This window comes from Sminthopsis crassicaudata, chromosome 2, assembly GCF_048593235.1.
Source record: "Sminthopsis crassicaudata isolate SCR6 chromosome 2, ASM4859323v1, whole genome shotgun sequence".
Lineage (NCBI taxonomy): Eukaryota > Metazoa > Chordata > Mammalia > Dasyuromorphia > Dasyuridae > Sminthopsis > Sminthopsis crassicaudata.
In genome coordinates, this window is record NC_133618.1 from 438,596,874 (window position 1) to 438,616,625 (window position 19,752).

Below are 19,752 nucleotides of genomic sequence, written 5' to 3' on the forward strand. Positions count from 1 at the left end.
AGGAAGTTTAAGTTAGAGTTGGGAGAGCCGCCTCTTCCGATCCGGAGCACTCAGGTGCCCCGAGAGGAGGGCAAGCAGGGCCCGGACTGAGCCGTCTCCTCCCCTCGCAGCGGCCGGCTTCTCCCAGAGCAGGCGGAGGCGGAGAGCCGAAAGGCTTGGGGGATGGGGTCTCTCTCAGCCGCTCAGCTCCGCAGCAATCCGCCCATAATCGAGGGCGGGGCGGCTGTGCTCAGGGGAGCCCCATCCCCATCCCTATCCCCAGAGAAGGTGGGGCTTGCACCAGAGGGATGCCCCCTCCCGAAGGCCCTCCCGGGCTGCTCGCGCCCCGCCCCTGGCCCCGCCTTCCCCCGCGAGAGCGAGGGCCTTTCCAAAGTCGAACCGAGAGAAGGGGTAATGGGCCACGTACCCCGACCCGGCCGCCTCCCGGCGCGGCTGCACCCTCCCTCAGCAGCACGCTAAAACTCTAGAGAGCAGTAGGTGCTGCGTGGGCGAGAGAGCGGGGGATCCAGTTGCGAAAGCGCGGTTCCTCCTCCTCCCTCCCGCCAGCGCTCCCCCTCCTCATCTCGCTTCAGTGGTGCGGACCGCTAGAACGACTAGCCACAGCCCGACTGGCGCCGCTGTCAGTGCGTCCGGGCTCCCCAGCGGTGTGCGCGGGGGGCCTGCTGGAGGCGGCAGCGGCGGCAACGACGACGACGACAACGGGGGCGGCCAATCTTCTGTGGCCCCCACCCCTGCATTAGTTCCCACCACAGCCCCCGCCCCTGGGCTTCAGCTGCAGCCTGTGCGAGACTCGCGGGCGCTCCCGCCTCTCGGTCCCCTCCTCCACCCGGCCCTCGCTCCTCCCCGCCTCCGCCTCTCGTTGTTTCTCGGAACCTTTTTTGCTCCTGACCTTTCCTCGCTGGGTGAGTGGGGCTCGGGGGTGGAGCGGTCTCGGGTGGGTCTCGTCTCCTTTTTTCTGGGTGGTTTTTCTTCTTAGATTCTTAAGCCACCCCCCCCAACCCCCGCCCCCACCCCCTCCTATTTTTAGAAACACTTTCGGCTCCTGGAGGGAACCACGTGCTGGCCCGGGACTGAGTAAATACACAAATAAGTAGAGGCGCTCGCGGGGCAGGGGCCCCGAGGCCTCGGCGGGCCCCGAGCTGGCTGCTGGATGCCCTCCACCGAGCGCAGCTCCGGGGCGCCCCTCTCGGGCCTCGGTCCCGAGAGCCGCCGCCGCCCTAGGCTCCGGGTCGCTGCGGGCGACTATAGTGGCCCCTGGGGCTGCTCTCGTGGCCGGGCCTGGGAGTTGGGGGAGGGGGAGGGGGGAGGGGGAGGGAGCAAGCAGGAAGGAGGGGAGGTGGCGATGGCGCCTGAGCCGCTCCGCAGGGACGCTGCTGGCCTCGGACCCTACGGTGGGCTGGAGAGGACCGAGCAGCCCCCCCCCGGGCCCCGATCCTTCCCCTCGGCCTGCAGCCGCTCGGGCCGACCTCCCCGCAGTGAGACGCGCCCTCCCGCTCTTCCGGACCGAGGCTGGGAGGCCGCTCTTGTAGGACGGGGCCCAGCGTGGTGGGGCTGGCGGGAAGCGGGCCGCAGGTAGTCAGCTCTCCCGCCTGGGCAAGGGCCGAGGCTGCTGCTTCGGGAGAAGTTGTTTCCTACTTCAGAGCCCGCGGAGCCCATGCTAGGTGATGCTCCTCCGTTTTTTTTGTTCTGTTTTGTTTTGTTTTCCTTTGCAGTGCTCTTGCACCGAAAAAGTAATTTCTGTAATTTAATGTGAGTTATACAAAACTTAAAAGAGGCCATCGGTCCAAGCTTCCAGTCTTAGGTGGCCAAGGAATTATTTCCTCCCCACGCCATCGAAAACGCAAAGAACATTAAATTAATTTGTTTCCAGACTTTTCGTTCCTCCCACTACCTCCACTGGTACTCGGAAAAGGGAACAATAGGGAAGGAGGGATATTTCAGGAGGGGGGGGGGGGGGAGAACAATTCTCCTAAACCCAACTTGGAGAACTCTGGGGAATTCCTGTCCGAAAGGTCGCAGCTGGAGACCTGCGGTGGAAAGTAATCTAGCTCTAAATGTGCGGTCCGGTAGAATGTAAGATCCTTGAGGGCTGGCGGAGTGCTCCCTTTTGTCTCCAGCACTTGGTAGGCTCGCTGAATGGGATTGCTGGATTGCTGCCATCCTGTTGGTTCTTTGAACTCTCTGGGGAAATTCCTGGCAGGGTGTCCCTCCTGATAGGTTTGGAGTTAGGATTGAATGAAAACTCTGGTCCCTTATAGCTCGAGCATCCTGTGTGAAACCGGTTTGGGAGCTGGCTAAGCAACAAGAAGGGCCTCTAGGGCCTTAAGAGGTCTCAGCTGGAGAGCTGGATGAGAAAAGGGGGCTTTCCCTTATCCAGCTGAAACTAGGGAATGGACTAGGGAATCCGGAGGGAGGATCTGGCACTTCTTTGGTTAAAGGAGTTGAATAGGAAAGCCGGGTTGGTGGGAGAATAAGGGATCCGAGTTTGGATTTCCCTCTTGGACTTTAAATCTTCCCTCTACCTTTGGAACTCCCAGAAACTATTAGCGTCTTAGACTAGTGAGTGTGACCCAAAGCCTCTCCTGAACTGGATGCAAAGAGCATTAAATATTGCTTTCTGTGTGTGGGGGAAAAGAACTCCGAGTAAGCTGCTTATGCAGTCCTGAGGAGTCAGCTGGTAGCTGTCTTCTAGTCCAGTCAGCTTCGTTGTATTGAGTAGAATGCATAGTCAGAGGGAAAGTGACAAACCCAAGTAAAGTAGCTAAGACTGGAACCTGGTTTTCTTGACTTTTTAGGCCAGATCTTTCCCTCAGACAGCTAGGGGCCCTGTCTAGAGGAGGGTGAGATCTGAATTTAAAACTCCCTATGGTAGATAGATCAAGAGGATTGCTTGGAGGGATCACTTTTCTAAAATATTGTTCCCCTGACCGTGCTGACCCTGGAGATGGATTAGCTGGGGAGGGGGAAGGATTAGATCATGGCAGCTGCAGGAATCCTGATCCAGGATGCTAGAACCCAGCTAGGGGTAGCATTTGGCTGAGAGCCTGGGCCTGTGAAAAGTTCCTCACATTCTTATCAGATATAAACAGGGGATTCTAAGGGTGAAGATAGAAGGAAGGTGGGGGGAGGCAGCCGATATTAGATGCCTTGCTCTAGGGTGACTGAAGATAAGAGACAAGGACAAAGGGTCTGACAGTGAACTCCTGGGGCCTTCGGTGACCCAAATAACTGCTCAGGGATGGAGAACGAGATTGAGATTTAGATAATGAGGATGTTGTGTGATCACCAGAAGAACCTAGCAGTACTAGTCATATCAATGATCTAGTGGTGCTAAAAAGGTAGCCTGGCATATTGGAGTCCAGAGTTTAAGCTCATACTGTTCTAATGTTCTGACTATTGGCAAATCATTTAACATTCCTGAGCCTTAGTTTCTTCTTATGTAAAATGGACATAATGGAGAATCAAAAAATAACTGTAAAGATTTGCAAATCTCTAGGAGCTATATAAATATCTGTTATTATTCTTTGGGGCTTTTCTTTAGGTTTCTGGGAGAAAATGACAGGAAACTGGGTATGCAGTGACTTAATATGGTAATGGTCTTTATAATGGAGTAAAAGGACAGGGAAGAGAGGTCTGCCAGGGGAGACGCTACAACTGTTTTTCCTCCATGAGCCTCAGATTCACTATCTATGAAATGAAAGGATTCAACCAAAACATCTTCGATTGCCTTTTTTGTTCAGTCTGATTCTGTGATTTTATAAGGATTTGGACTGGAAGAATTGGAAGTAAAGGAAAGACTGGTGTTTCTCCCTCCTCCATCACTTTTCCTGTCAGTACTGATGGCAACTCCTTGGTCGTTTCTGTGTCCCTTTCCCAGAATATTTCCCACCTTCCCTGTCTACTTGGTTGAATTAAAGCAGCCTTTATGGGGGCAAAAAGTGATATTCATGGTTTCATATCAAGAATACATTTGTGAACCTAATTTCTGGTAATGCTGTTTACTTACTGCAATCTTGAGTAACGCCCTTCTGGATTATACTTTTTTTATCTGTAGAATAAGAGGGCTAGAGTTCCTCCAAATTCCCTCCATATTCTAAATTTTGCAATTTAGGAGATGATCATAGATCTAGAATTGAAAGGGACAAACCATTTCAATACTTTCATTTTGCAAATGAGGAACTGGGGTCAGGGGAGATCATGGTCTTAGAGATAGTGTCAGAGATGGAAATTGAACACGGGTTTCCTGACTCCTGAGATGTTGCATTAGTTTTTTTTCCTCCCACTATCCCACAATGCCTCCTGAAGGCATGACTAGACAAAAGTGCTTGTGTCAAAAATCTTGGATTTACAGTGAACTGCAAGCCCCAAATGAGTTGTGTGATAGGGCATTCAGAAAAGCTAATTCAGTAGTGTGCTGCATTAATAGAGGCATAGTGTCCTGAATGAGGATGGTGATAGTCCCCTGGCATTTTGCCCAGGTCAGACCACATCTGAGATATTGTGTTCAGTTTTAGGCACCATATTTTAGGAAGGATTAAACAATCTGGAACCTGCCTGAAGTAAGACAGCCATGTTGATGAATGGATTAGTGACCATGCTATTTGATGATAAGATGTAAAAAATGGGAGTGTTTTTGCCTAGAAAGAGAAGTCTTAGGCAATAGGATGTGATCTCCGTCTTCATGTATCTGAGAAGCTATCACATAATTTTATTTTTCTTTGTCCGAGAAAACAGAGCAATATATAGAAATAGCATATTTAGGTTTGTAAGGGGAAAACTTCCTAACAATTAGAACTGCCCCAAATTAAAATGATTGCTCTTCAGTGACAATTATTTGCCACTAATCTAGAAGAGATTCTTATTAAGGTTAGCTAGATTAGAAAAGCTCTGAGATTCCTTAAAAAAAAAAAAAAAGTTTTATTGATGTTCTTATTGCTTTTTACATTATTGTCACTTTTCAGTGACATCTTCTCTTTGTAATAAAAGTATTCAGTAAAGGAAAAAAAAATAGCCACATTTAAAAATGTGTACCTCATTCTATAGTCTACCACTTCTCTGCTTAGAGGCAGAACATCTATTTCACTATTGTTCTTGTGAAATCTTGATTGGCCACTATTTTAATCAGTATTTTGAAGTTTTTCTTTGACAATATTGTGGTCATGAAAATAAGAGACATAATTAACTGAGACCCAGAGATGGGAAGGAACTTGATCAAGCTAACACATTAAATTCGTCTCAGAGCTGGGAGTAGCTTTCAAGACTCCTAAGCTCCTAGGGCTCTTGTTTGAAGCTCTTTCCACCACATTTTTCATTGTTCTCTGAGTAGGAGAATGATTCAGCTAGTCCCACTGATTCACATTGTACTTAGTCTCGTTGATGTTTTAAAAATTTACACTTGCTTTAAAGTATTATGAAGTTAAAGTCTTTTAAGCAGACTATTTCCTTAGGCCCCAGTGAATCCTGAGCTTCCCAATTCTTGCTCCATGGCCAGAATTGAACTATGTGAAGTGAGATCTCAGGGAGTTTACAATCTAAGGAGTGAGGAAGACCCCTAGATTTATAGGCAGATGACCAGAGTTTGAGTTCATATTCCATATAAGATGTGAAGTTTTTTCTAGTTTGGACAATTGAAGATTCCATAAACTCCATTTGTGAAGACAGAAACCCTACTAGTTACCTGTCAAGATAAATTCATTACTTCATTCTCACTAAGTATTCTATTAAAAGTCCAAATTCATAAGTCTGCTTATAAATTTGCTACTGTCTGCTAATAATGTTTATCCTAAAGGAGTTTGTCCTTTGTTTTCTAATTTCTTGTTTGGATTTTTTGACTGTGGGCTTTTCTTTGTATCTGTTAATCTATTATTTACTTTTGTAACTTGTAGGTATCAAAAGGGTTCATTTCTCTCATTCACCTCTATTGGGGCAAGGTTTTCTCTATTTACCTGTATCACACTACCTTTCTAAAAACAACTGACATTGATTTAGCCTTCTGTGATTTAAAAAGCACATTTGCCCAGACTATAGTAAAGAAAAAAAAAAAAAACAAAAACAAAAACCCTGTAGTGCAAATGAGCCATTTCTGTATTTTGGGACTTTTAAAAGAATATCCTGAGGAGGCTCTAGTTATTTAATTGAACCTCATATCTTAAAGACTTACTCTAAAGAGATTTTTCACAACTTTCTGTTCCTTCAGACCATGACATGCACTAAAATTACTGTTTAGTCATTTCAGTCTGTTCAACTCTTTGTGGTCCCATTTGTTGCTTTCTTGGCAAAGGTCTGGAGGCGTTTGCCATTTCCTTCTCCAGCTCACTTTACAGATGAGAAAACTGAGGCAAACAGAGACTGGACAGCTACTAAGTGTCTGAGGACAGATTGGAACTCAGGAAGCTGTGTTCCTGATGTCAACTTCAGTATTCCATCCACTGCGCCACCTAGCTGTTTTACACTAAAATTAGCTTCTCCAATTCTGTTCCTGGCTGAAAGAAACTTTCAAAATACATTATTTAATTTTGTTCAGCCTTCCCTCTCCTTCCCAAGTAAAGGTCATTCGTTTGTCAGTATTAGGCCCAGTCTTAGGCTGTTCACTGTAACAATAACTCATTTATATAATGACTTAGTTTACAAACATGCCTTATTGCTGCTATCTCATTCAGTACAGTAGACCTGTGAAATAGTACTAAAAGTATATTATACTCGTTCAGAGAGAGGTTTACACAAGCTTATAAGTATCAGAGGCTTCTGACTCAATGACTATTTACCTGTATCACACTACCTTTCTAAAAACAACTGACATTGATTTAGCCTTCTGTGATTTAAAAAGCACATTGTCTCAATTGATATGCTATATAAATAAAATTTAGTCCCTGCCTTCAAGGATATCACAAAAACTTTCATATTAGGGGGCTGGGGGGAGGGAAAGCAGATCACTTTAGGCTTGAGGAGATCCTGGAAGGCTTCCTGGAAGTAGAATTTTAACATTTGAATTTTGAAGGAAAAAAAATCTACACCTGGTATCAGGTCTTCTAAATTCTGTCTCAGACATTTGTTTGTTTTATGATTGTGCCCCAGGAAGTCACTTAACCAGAAACCCAGTTTCTTCTTCTGTAAAATGGGCATAAAGAATATGCCTATCTCAAAAGGTTGTTGAGGGGCGAGCATTTTATACACTTTGTAGTGAAATGTGAGATGATTTGCTCATACCATTCTCACGTATTGAGATAAAGTATTGTCAGGATAACATGAGATTTATATGGAAGACAGAGAGTAATCTTTTGAGGCCAGACAATTTAGGATGCATGAGAGGAAGAAGTAAAATAGGAGACTCCTGAAAAGTTGGAGCAAAACTATGGGGTCTTTGAATGTCAGTTTTTAAGATTAGACTATCTTCTAGGCAATGGGAGGGACCAAGGAAGGTTTCTGAGCAAGGTAGAGATGTGGTTAGGGCAGGATATATTGGGAAGATTAATCTAGTGACATGTGCTGGATTGATTGGAGACTAGAAGACCAGTTTGCCACTTGGCCTCTGTTAATGACACTCATTCTAAAAAATAAATTTGTCTCAAGAATGGCTAGTTACCCAACATGTATGTTGTAGGAGGGTTTCTTCTCTACTTAAAAACAAACAACAACAGTTAGGGTCTATCAGGGTTTCTCCATTAGTTGTATATTTGTTCAGGAGGAAAAAAATGCAATTTCTTTGCCAGCTTTTATCCACCTTGTGGACTTGACTACCTGTTTATGTTCTGCAGTTTTACCAAATCACTTTGAAGACTGAAGGGAACATGGGTCATATCTTAGAGCTTTTCTCTCCTCTTTGTTCTGTCAGTGAATATTAGAAAATGTGCCTTAAATTATCCAGTTTGGAGAAATAAAGCTGGTCTGCCTGCTCTCTGGTACACTTTCATGTTTCACTGAATTCAGGTCAGCTCCTGTTCAATTTGGCCAGGCCAGTGCTTCTTCATATATATGGGCCCACAACTGTTGTCTGTAAAAGTGACTGATAGATCATAGCTGCAGAGCTGGAAGGGATTTTAGAGGACATCCAGTCCAAACTCCTTACCTTAAAGAGAAGGAAATTGAGGCTCATTAAGTTTTTGTTGAAGGTCACACAGGTAAAAGTGACCAGGCTGGGATTCTAGTCATTCTTTTCACTGTACCACAGTGCCCCTTCAGGGAATCAGGACTGACCAAATACAGAATGCAGCACACTATATATTATATCTTCATCTTAACACTCAGCAATGAATTCCCAATCAACTACTCTGTGCGTGGCCTTGAGCACATATGAATAAAACTAGAGATCTGTCCTGTAGGGACAGTGATGACACATAGATAAAGGAAAACTCCTATAGGACTATAACTAAAGCACTTCCCTTGCAACAACTCTGAGAAGCCTGCTGCGATAAGTATGATTATCATTTTATAGATAAAGTGATGCTTAAAGAAATTAATTTTCTTGCTTGAGGTCACAGAGTTATTATTGGAGGCAGGATTTGAACCCAGGTCCCCTGACTCAGAGGTGAGTGCTTCTTCCATTCCACTGTGCTGCCTCATAGATAACTGTAATATAAGGTTGCACAGGATAGGTCCAGAACCAAAGCAAAGTATTGGGAAAGCTTATTTTCAGCCAGAGATCTGGAAAGGCTTCACAAGGAAGGTGCCATTGAGCAGGGATTTGAAGATTAGATAGGTTACTAATAGGCAGAAAAAAACCCAATGAAATCCTAGCCAGTCTTCCATCAGTCAATAAACTTTAACAGCTTATTATGTATCAGGCACTGGGAGTACAAAGAAAAGCAAAAGTAGAATGTAAGCTCTGCCATCAGAAAGCTTGCATCCAAATTGTTTTTTATATATAATTAGGAAAAAAGTTTACATTCTAAAAGGAATTCTAAAAGAAATGACCTGTAAACAAGCATATATATAATATATACATATATATATACACACACACACACACACACACACACACACAATATCTTTAGCTTCATTTACTCTCATATTATAGTCAGAAAGACTACAGAATGAAAACAGAATATTCTGTTTTCAGAGGCTCTGCTAAGGTGAAGTTGAGTCTATTGTTCCAGGCTTACCTCTTGTGTTTCTCTCAGTCTATACTGTTTCTTCATTATGTTTGGCAGTTTTTTCTTGTTTACTTAAGTCTCCAGTCTTAGTTTCTGAACTGGGGTTTGTGCTTGGGTCACACTCTGCTCCCTTATGCACTCACCTTAGTAGATGAGAATAACCTCATAAATGTGTTTGCCAAGACTAGTCACCACATTCTGGAAGACTTCTTGGATTTGGGCTCCGTCTTCTAGTGGTACATTTTGGACTTTGGTCTTGGACAGCTCCTTTAGTCTCCCTCCCCCCTTGGGCTGAGCTGAGCCTGTTGGCTCTGTTGCTTGCTGACAAGCCCCGACCATTGTGCTAGTATCAGGCCTCCTGCAAGGCCCCCTTGATGCTTTTCTTCTCAAGTGCAATGCTGGTCCTTTGTTCTTTTGTGGCTCAAGCTATGGACTCCCTAGATGTTGGTCTGGCCTTGTCTCCTGCTGAGCCTTGGGAAGGGCTGCCCAATCCCTGGCCATGTTTCTTATGGTGGCTGAGATGTGAACTGCATGGCCCAACCCTATTTAGTTTGGTGCTTCATTTTCTACCCATCCTGGCTTTTTTCTGCTTAAAGCTTCCATGGAATTCTTGCAGGATTTTGTATTGTGTGGAAGAGCTTATAGGTATTGCTAAGTTTTTTAAATTTTAAATTGTTCCTTTTGGGGATATTTGTAGGTGATCTGGGCTCTAGTAGGTCCAAAAAAGCTGCCATCTTCCCACAATTCCATACATACATACAGAGTAGAAGGAAGTTTCTAGCAGATTCAAGAAAGAGGGGGACAAGAAAGGCATCCTGCAAAAGGTGACATTTTGAGTTTTGAAGGAAGTCAGGGATTCTGAGAGGCAGAGGTCAGGAGGGAGAATGTTCTAGGTACTGACACAAGTTGGAGTATTTTCTTCATGGGACAGCTTTCTGAGGTAACTTCTTACCCTTTCCCCAATCCCAAATGTCACCAAGTATTTTGCCTGGACCTCACTTTTCCCCTTCTCTCTCTTTGTATTATGAATATTTTTTTACTTATTCTCTACCCCACATAAGATCCATTTGACATAAATTTCTTATATATAAGTAGAATTTGTTATAGCTACCTTTGTAACCCTAACTTTAATCGCAGTAGTTATGTGCTCTGCACATGGTAAGTGCTTAATAAATATTAAATGGATTAATTACTTTACCTTTTGTTCTTATGATTTCTGAATTTTTTAAAAAACTTTTTGGCAACTGTAGTTTAGCATACATAATAGGTTTCATTTGCAATCCAGTATGGTTTATTTTATGCATTTAAAAAGCATTCTTCTGAGAAGTCACATATATACTTCTATTTGTCAAAGTGGTCAAAAAAAAAAAAATCAAACCCTCAACAACAACAAACCAGATAGAGAACCCTTCATTAGATTGAGGTCTCTCAATTTGATCCTTGTTAAAAGGCTGATTCCCTCAGGGAGAAAGCTATCCTTTGAATAAATTTTGGAATCCTGAGAGCCAGTTTGGATTTGGAAAAACTAGTAGGTAGCATTTACATTGAGTTGGGAAGACTTGAGTTTGAATCTTGCCTTAGACATGTGCTAGCTATGTAACTTTGGATAAGTCACTTAAATGTTGTGTTCCTCAGCTTTTTTATCTGTAAAATGGGGATTGTTTTGAAGATCAAATGAGGTAATATATGTAGAGGGCTTAAAGCATAATGTAAATTCTATTATTGTTAGCTAATAGCAGGACTCTGATATCTGAAGGGGAAGAGAGAACCTAGTAGGCCTAGGGACTGATTTCAAAGGATGCCAATGGCCACCTTTAGAGTTTTGACTCTGGAATGATGGACATGGAACTAAACCAATCTTGTCCAGCTCTACCTGGATTCCCCTCACTTGAAGGGCAAAAGTACAATGATCTGACTACTTTGGGAAATGGCAGAAAAAAAGCCTACTTGAAAAACCTTGCTGGAAAGCGCTAAGCCAGGGCACTCCATCATTAGAATTTCTCTTCCTCTAAGACTACAGTCTTGACTTTTCCTCCTTAAAGCTCTAGGGACTCATTTCTCCTGAACTGATTTCTTCAGGGACATGTTGCTTCAGGTCACAGGTTCAGAGTGTAGCTTTTAGAGTTTTTGTCTGACTTGGTGGGCATGGTCTGTTCATAATCTAAAATCCTTTTGCTTCTCTCTCCTGCCTCTTGTGCGGTTTATCCCATCGTAGTGAATTAAAGTTTATTCTTTTAACCTCTTTGTAACATAAATCTGGTGAGATTTTTCTCTTTTTGAGTTTTCTTTCAACTTTATTTCTCTAGCACCAGAAATCTGACTCCTGTTAGCCTTCCCTGTATCTCAGTTTCCCCATCTATAAAATGGAAATTAAAACCTGGATGATAATTCCTGTTCTGCTTCCCTTATGTGAGATGCTATTAGGATGAAATGAGATTATTCATGGATGTATTTTTCCAGTGCAAAGCTATTGTAGATGTGAGGAATAATTATCCCAGACAACCAGAAGGAATTCTTTTTCACTTTGCCACTTTTGAGCTTTGTACCCAAATTGCTTTACTTTTTCCTCTTTGGACCTCAGTTTCCCTCTCTGTAAAATGAGAGGTAGGACTTGAGGTCCTTTTAAGTCCTTGAGGTTTCTCTCCAACTGTGAATTCTAATAATCCCTATGATGATGGTTACTACTTTATGACTTGGGGAATCTGAGGAACTGAGAAACTTTTAAGTTATTTCTTCCAGCTCCTTCACTCAGGTAATTGCCCCTCTTTTTTTTTTTTTTTTGTATTTGTATTTGTAGGACTGAGACCTGTTTCCTTAGAGGAGCTGAGAATACTGCCTCCGGCAAACTTCCCTCTCTTCCTACTTATTATTCACACCTTGAAAATGTGTCACTCACTCACAGTGACCTCTAGGCACAAAGAGATCATTTTTAAACAGTACACATCTTTCTCTGTGGATGTTCTGTAACCAAATAAAGATTGTTTTCTTCTGTATTGAGCCCCACGGCTAGGTCAGGAATAGCTCTAGCCCAATGAATCCTAGCATTTCAATATCTTTCCTTAGGGTTCCTTCTCTGCCAGGCTTTCAATTGGATTTTGTCCTGTCATCACATTTCCTGCATTGGCTCCAAGTTCTTTGTATTTGGTATATACTTTCTTTATTTCCATATGTTGGAAGTCCTTCCTTCTCTTCTTCCTTTAAGGAAAGTTTGACTCAAGTGCTGTTTCCTCTTTATTCACCTTTCTAGGTAAAAGTGGCCTTTTCTGTCTTGTTTTCCTAGAGTATGTTTGTATATACGTGCTGTGTTCTTGAATCCCCTCCTAATAATCTCTCCTTTCCCCTGTCCCCCCAATACTTTGTTAATGCTTTGAGGGCATCTTTGTGTCCTGAGTAGTTTTGGGTCCTGAGATGCTTGACCAACTTGCTGGGAAAGGAGGTGGTAGATTGATGAGAGGTAATGGCTCAAAGCTCAGCTTCTGCTACCACCCTTCACCCTGTGGAGTCTATCTATCTGAGTTGTATAGTTCTACCTGATTGATCTTATAACTCATCAACTAGATCTTGCCTTTGACAATCTTATCCATATGTACCTTCTTAAGCCTATACCTCTGTCTTTATGTCCCTGCCTTTCCTAACATTTACATGTTTCTGTCTGACCAGCCCTGAATCAACTTTTGGGTTAATTCAGAGGGTCATAGATTTAGAGGAAGGGAGGGACCTTAGAGGTGATCAAATCCTTCATTTTATATATAAAGAAATAGGTACTGAGAATTCTCTGGGATAATGGTCAGGGAAAAAACTGGTGCTTTTTCTCTGGAAATAGGACTGGAGAGTATCGAAGAAAAGATGTCCAGGAGGCCTAAAGGACCATAGACATTTACTATCCCTTTAATTTTGATTTCCTTTGCTTTTTAGTTTTTAGTTGTTGTTATTGTTGTTGTTTTAATTCCCTTTTTAAACCTCTTCTTTATTAGTGGTTTGGAACTCCCCCTAGAATCAAGATCTAAGGCAGGCCATAGTTCATTGCTTCCTTGTTTCCATTCTTTAAATCCTCCAAGCCACAGGCTTAACACCATTAACATCCACTCCATTTTGTGATTAGATACAAAATGTTAACATCAGTCCTTGCATTGTAAATATTAAACTCTGGTAGGACACTGTAGAATAATTCAACATTGTTAATCTCACACCAATTGACTGGCTAGAAGATGCTTACACTAGTACTATCTCCACTGTTACAAAGTGTCATAGTGATGAATTTTAAACTTCCCTGACTGCTGAAGCCCCTACTCAGTCATTACCAAGGATTGATTTTTGACCCTGTGTTTCAGTGTATTTTTTAAGCTAGATATCTCGCTTTCTACTTCAATAGTAAGGCAAAATATTTGTATTTCTGACTGCCTTCATCTCAGAGTTCTGTGTTTTATTCCAGTTGTACTTCTTTCTTTTTCCAATAGAACATAGGCCTTTAAAAAAGTACCTTAGATTTAGAATCCTGAAATCTAGATTTGAGCTCTGGCTCAGTCACTTATTAGATATATAACCTCAATTCTTTCCCCTCTGGGTTTTATTCCTTCATCTGCACAATGGGAATTTTTACACCTATGATATCTGATTCCAAGGTTGCTTGCTGTGAGGATGAAATGAAATGAAGGATGAGAAAGCTCTGTCATTGGAAGATACTATATAAATGAGTTATCTCTATTTCTATTTCACTTGTCCTTTCCCTTCCTTCCCCTCCCCCCCACAGTAAAGGTGGAAATAAGCATTTATTAAATACCTGTTATGTGCCAGATCCTGTGCTAAGCACTTCACAGATATTATCTTATTTGATACAATAGCTCAGGGAAGTAAGTACAATTATTATACCTATTTAACAGATGAGGAAACTGAAGCAAACAGGTTAAATGACTTATGCAGGATCAAAAAGCTATAAGTGTCTGCATCTGGTCTTCCTGACTCCAGCCCAAGTTGCCTAAGTGGCATCAGAGAGAATGCTAGTTTTGGAGTTAAGAACTGAATTCAGACCCTTCCTCAATCACTCACTAACTTGGCAAAACTTTGATTTCTTGGAGTCTTCGTTTCCTTATCTATAAAATAAGGAAGATGGTCTGGATACTTTCTAAAGCCCTTTTTGTATCCTCATCATAATCTTACCATTCTTCCACATCTAATACCTATCAATTTAACTTCTTTTTTATATATCTTTTTCTATCAGCCCACAGATAGGTTAACTACAACCAAGGTCAGCAATGCTTACATCCATTGTTCTTCTGCATTATTTTTTGTCTTGTGTTTTCCCCATTACAATGTAAACTCCTTGAGAGCAGGGACTATTTTTGCTTGTTTCTTTGTATCCTAGGTGCTTAGCACAATGTCTGGCACATAACAAGCCTTTAATGTATTCTTATGATTGGTTGTCTTTACACAGCCAATTCTCCATCATTGACTATCCTTATATTTTATCATTTTTGTTTATTTATTGGATACGATTATAGCTTCTGACCCAACTTGGGCCTCTGTTAAGGGGATGTACTCTTCAGCATCCACTGTGCAGTGTAACCACTGGATGCTGAGAGTTGGTCCAGTAAGTCTGTGTGGCTTTGGACTTTAAAAGTTCTTCTCTTGGGCCCCCAACTCACCCAGGAAAGACAGCATCAGGATCTGGAGAAATAAATTATTAAAAACAATTTAAAATCAAGCTAATTTTACTTTCCAAGTTAGTCTCTGGTCTGTTTCCTGTCTCACCTCCAGAAACTGGGCAGTCATTCAAAAACAAAAAAACAAAAAAATAGCTCTTACTTTCTGAAAGTATTTGCTGAATGAAAAGCTTTTCTTGATTACTGTGCTCCACATAGTATTCATGTGTGAAACATCACAGTGATCTCCATAATAACTGGTTCCAATTTCCAAGATAAAAATGGGAGGCTCATAATCTTGAAAAAGGCATGACTGAATGAATCTTCTCTCTTGTGACACCAGTAGAATCACAGAATGTTCCCGTTAGAAGGGACTTTAGAACATAGCATGCCCTCCCTCCTTACTCAGTGTCTTAGAAGCTTTACCTAATTCTTTTAAAACTCAACCCCCTTCAGGCCTCATCTGTAGGAGGCTTAGCCTTGATAGCCAACTCCAAAAAATACCTTATAATAATATAAGCTCTTTGGGGGCAAGGATTTTCATTCTTCTTTTCTCTAGCACCAGACCTGGTACATACTCTTAATAACATTTAATAGCTGCTTATTGATTGATTGATAGCATTTCAAAACTGAGAAAGACTTCAGAATGCCACTGTCCTTGATAAATAAAATATTATCTAGTCTAATCACATGATTTTCTCTCTTAGTTCAGGAGTTCAAAAAGAGACCATGATAGTTGCAGAAGATTACATGTCCCTTGCTTCCTGTGTTTAAAGCTGATGATGTGGATCCTACATTTGAGTTGAGAGTTCTCTATTACTAGAAAACCCAAGCTTTCTGGCCATTCAGTCTTCTGCTAACTCCATGTGAGACATCACATAGCTCAGTATTTTCTCCTACTTCCCTGTGTATTTGCACAGTAGTATATTTCCTTTTTTAAAAATCATTTTCTTCTCACCAATTCCCTCCTTTCCTCCCAAATAATTTTCTCATATAACAAAAAAAAAAAAAAATGCAATTGAGGAAAAAACAAACCAATCAACAAAAATCCAAACAAATTGTCCATTTTGGAAAATGTGTTGCATTCCACACCTACAGTCCACTGTCTTTCTGAGAGAGAGAGTGATTTGAGAGGAGAAAGCTTTGAAGTTATAGTTGGTAACTGTTATATTCATTGTCTCAGCTCATCCAAATAGTCCTATGAAGAAGAGAGGAACAGTGATCATTATCCCCATCTTATAGACCAAAGAATCCAAGGCCTAGAGAGACAGAGATGGGATGAGGGGGTAGACAGCTGCCTGAGGTACAGTACTTAGGCAGTGTATCCAGAGATAATTTTTTTAAGGATTCTTATAAATGCACATATTTTTAACACCAGAAAATCCTACTCTCCCGTGTCTGGAGAAATTTATTTTGTGATAAGTCAAGTCGCATATGTTACTGTGAAGACTCAAGGTCCCTGGTGAGCAGTAACACACTATTGCTTGTACACTTCAGTGAAAGGGAACGTCCTTTAACCACCATTCTCTTTGCCTTTCATTGTTGGGTAGCTTAAGTGGGAAGACCACTCACCTGGTGTAAAACCTGGCTACAGCAATGCCTTGGCTCCTGAAAGGAGGTTATGGTTTCTCACACATCTAGCACTTAATTCTGCACAGGCTAGTCTGGACTGAGCTAAAGAGACCTTAGGTAGCTGAGGAAGGACTGGATTGAGAAAAGAGGTTGTATTTATATAGCCAGAAACCCAGCCCACGTCTCAACACAACAAACCAGCTGAGCTTATGCCTACTCTTCAGCTGCTTTATTGTAAATAGCCTGCCCCTGTGGAATTCAGTCTCTGCACTTTGTACAGTGACATCTTAGGGCTTAGGGCCTCTCAGAAAACAAGTTTGAGGGTGTTACAGACACGAGAGCTCTTTCTGGGCAATGGGTAGGAGAGGCAAGAGAGCTGTAGTCCCAAGACAGAGTTCACATCTCCTCAGAGAGCAGTAGTCAGTGTGTCTCTTCAGACTGCAATTAATCTGCACTTCTGATAGATGAGTAGTTCAGAGTGATGTCTGCCCACAAGCAATGGCAGGCCCAAATTATTTACTACCCATACTAGAACAGCTTCCTCTGCTCTTTGGGGCAGAGTCCAATACCTTATGCTTGGATGGCTAGGATGACAAGAAACCTTAGGTCCCAAATCATTTGATTGGCCCCTGTCTAGTTTTGTCTTTGGGGTCACAAATGCATAGGAGAGGCTGGGAAATTGGAACCCTTCTCTCAACTTTGCCAAACAAAACATGCCTCAAATACCAGTGCCTGTTGAAGATTTTTGTTCTAGGGACTTTCTATCTAGGGTGCAGGAAGTCTTCCATGTATACAATACAAGAGTTGAGACAGCCTCCTTGGTCCTAGAGAGGATGAGAATGTTTTTTAGTTTCACTTGGCACAATTGGCTGTACTAAGCCTAAGTCTTAATACTTAGGAGTTATTTCTGGAGCATGCATGAAGGTGACCTTATTCCTTTGCCTAGAGAGATATTGAAGACTGACCGAGTCCCTAGGAATCTTAATGATGAGTCTGTCTCCTTCCTGTCTCCCTCTTTGCTTCTTCCTCTCAAAAAATCCAGAATTGAAGGGTTGGAAGGAACCTTTAGCTATCTAATTCAATCCATACCTGAAAAAGAATCCTTTTTGCAATATCTCTAACAAATGGTCATTTAACTTTTGCTTGAAGACTTCCAGAGAGGAAACCCACTACCTCTGATCTTTTCCATCCCCCTCCTTCCCTTCTCCCATCTCAATTCTTTTTTCTCTTCTCTCTCTTCTTCCATTTGTCTCTCCATACTCTTCTCGTCCTCATCCTTCTTTCTCCCTTCCTGTCTTCATCACATTCCTAAATATGCCAAATAAATATGCCAAAGAGTTATAAAACTGCATACCCTTTGATTCAGCGATACCACTTCTAAGTCTACCCCTGGGAGATAAAAGAAAAAGGATCCATATATCAAAAGTTCTTATAGCTACTCATGGTGAATTTGAAAAAGTAAAATCTTAGGGGATGCCCATCAATTGGGGAATGGCTGAAAAGTTATGGTATATGAATATGATGGAATACTGTTATACTATAAGAAACAATGAAGAGAAACCTAGGAAGACCTATTGAACTGACACCAAATGAAGTCAGCGAAATCAGAACAGTCTACACAATGACAGCAATATTGTAAAGAAAATAAACTTGAAAACTGAAAAGAAAATAAAGACTTAGTAACTGATCAGTACAGTGACCCACCACAATTTCAAAAGATTCATGTTATCTATTTCTAAATAGAAAACTAATGAACTTAGAATATAGATTAAAGCATTTTTTCTCCTTTATTTTTCTTGCCTTTTTTTCCCCTTCTTCAGCAAGTGACTAATGAGGAAATGTGTATGACTGAATGGTATGTGTATAATGAGTGTCATATTTCTTACTTTCTTAATGGGATTTGGGGAGGAAAAGAGAGAGAAAATGTTCAACTGAAAATGAAAATAAAATTTAAATTTAAAAACAAAAAACCAAAAACTTAAATCTCCTAACTCAAACCCAAGGCTTTCTTCTGCACAGCATTTCTTGTCAGTCCTTATGCTATCATAGCAATATATGAGATCAGGATGGAGAATAGGCTTGGAATTTCTGGTGGTATACTAATGGACTGGAGGGAAAGAACTACAAAGCTTGGAATCCTGTGATAGTAGGGGAGTGGAAAAACTCCAGTCCTGGGGCTCCTATCAGAATCACAGCTTTATTTTATCCTGGTTCTGAGTAATATTGCTCTAGTTACAGTAGTTATAGGAGATCAAAGAATCCTTTCACCTTGGCAGATTCCAGTGAGCCTTCAGGTTCCTCAATAAAGAGCAGTTGACAGAGCTGTGAATCCTGGCTAATCAGCTAATTAAGCTTTCCCAGTCTGATAGCTGAAGTCCTGAAGCTCAAATGATCAACAGGCTACAACTAATTTCGTTGTTTGGAGTCCATGCAATAGAAGGGAATGTTGAATTTGGAGTTATCAAGCAAATCAGTTATCAGTTGAAATCTTTAGATGAAACTTATTAGCTGTGTGATCTTAGACAAATTGCCTAATTTCCCTGAGCCTCCATAGAGTTGATCAGTTTTAAACTTGCTTCCTTCCCAAGAGTATAAAGGCTAAAACAGGCTGAAACTTACAGTATTATGGGCCTAGAAGTGGTTTTTGACTATTCTCTTTTGCTCCTCACTCTTGTCTCTCTTTGCTTGACTACTTTCCTTCCATCCCTCCTTTTCCTCATTCTACTTCATTGAAAAAATTGTACATTGGCTATGTGCAGTTCCCACCGTTTCCATTTTTTTGCGTCTCTGTGAACCAAAAAATTCAGTAGCTTCCCATACCTCACAGTTACCTGCTGTTCTTAGAAAAGAGCAGGCTCTAAATAGCTTAGCCCTGCTTCTGGGCCCACCTGCTAATCAATTATGGACAGAATTATTCTTTTTTTTACCTCAGGCCACACCATAAACCAACCTTTAAAGACACTTCCCACAAGCCTTCCTTCCCCTGCCCCATGCCTTACTGTTTTGGAATCCTTGATTTTGAGCTACCTTTCAAGACTAGGGGCCAAAACCAGCCCTAGGAACTTAGGAGTTCTGTCCCTTGACATCAAGCCTTGGAGGAGGTAAAAACAAATAATACAATTCACTCACATTTACTAAAACTTTACTATATGTTAGATGTTATGCTAGGAGCTAGGAATACAAAGATAACAATTAATCTCATTTTATGGAGTCAATTAGAGTCTCATCCTACAGCCAGTAAGAGTTGGCACCTAAAACTCACAACATCTAAAGGATCGAAGGCCATCAAATCCAACTGCTAGCTAATCTCTTTGTGTTGTTACACAAAGTTTTGTGTTTAACAAGCAACTTTCATTTGAAGACTTCAAATGGTGGGAGACAAAAAAAGACTTTTTTGGAGTCAGATGAGACTCAGGGAACCTGAGTTCAAATGTTCCTATATTAATGTCTTA

General features: G+C 41.7%; 1 protein-coding gene across 7 annotated transcripts in view; it reads left to right on the forward strand.

Annotated features, from left to right (window-relative positions):
* Positions 1–260: 260 nt before the first annotated feature.
* RALY (RALY heterogeneous nuclear ribonucleoprotein) overlaps positions 261–19,752 on the forward strand; it is a 54,765-nt gene continuing 35,273 nt past the window's right edge. For 6 of the 7 annotated variants that reach the window (XM_074292429.1, XM_074292432.1, XM_074292433.1 and 3 more), the window contains exon 1: positions 261–902. The gene's annotated coding sequence lies outside the window, so the exon portion shown is untranslated. The remainder of the gene's footprint in view (positions 903–19,752) is intronic. The other variant, XM_074292430.1, reaches the window with a different exon arrangement.